The following is a 953-nucleotide window of genomic DNA, read 5'->3' on the forward strand; positions in this document are numbered from 1 at the left end:
CAACTCTAGTGTAAAATTATTTGTACTAGGCTATAGAGCTAGTTCAACTGTAGTGTAAAATTATTTTTACTAGGCTATAGAGCTAGTTCAACTCTAGGGTAAAATTATTTTAACTAGCTTATAGAGCTAGTTCAACTCTAGTGTAAAAATATTTGTACTAGGCAATAGAGCTAGTTGAACTCAAGTAAAAAATTATTTGAACTTGCTTATAGAGCTAGTTCAACTCTAGTGTAAAATTATTTGTACTAGGCTATAGAGCTAGCTCAAATCTAGTGTAAAATTATTTGTACTAGACTATAGATCTAGTTCAACTCTAGTGTAAAATTATTTGTACAAGCTTATAGTGCTAGTCCAACTCTAGTGTAGAATTATTTTAACTTGCTTATAGAGCGAGTTCAACTCTAGTGTGAAATTATTTTTACAAGCTTATGGAGCTAGTTGAACTCTAGTGTAAAATTATTTGAACTAGCTTATAGAGATAGTTCAACTCTAGTGCAAAATTATTCGTACAAGCTTATAGAGCTAGTTCAACCCTAGTGTAAAATTGTTTGTACTAGGCTATAGAGCTAGTTCAACTCTACTGGAAAATAATTTAACTAGCTTATAGAACTAGTTCAACTCTAGTGTAAAAAAATTGTACTAGGCTATAGCGCTAGTTCAACTCTAGTGTAAAGTTATTTGTACAAGCTTATAGAACATGTTCAACTCTAGTGTAAAATTATTTGAGCTAGCTTAAAGAGTGAGTTCAAATATAGTGTAAAATTATTTGAGCTAGCTTAAAGAGTGAGTTCAAATATAGTGTAAAATTATTTGAACTAGCTTATAGAGATAGTTCAACTGTAGTGCAAAATTATTCGTACAAGCTTATAGAGCTAGTTCTACTCTAGTGTGAAATTATTTGTACTAGGCTATAGAGCTAGTTCAACTCTAGTGTAAAATTATTTGAACTAGGT

Source organism: Triticum aestivum, chromosome 5D (assembly GCF_018294505.1).
Source record: "Triticum aestivum cultivar Chinese Spring chromosome 5D, IWGSC CS RefSeq v2.1, whole genome shotgun sequence".
Classification (NCBI taxonomy): domain Eukaryota; kingdom Viridiplantae; phylum Streptophyta; class Magnoliopsida; order Poales; family Poaceae; genus Triticum; species Triticum aestivum.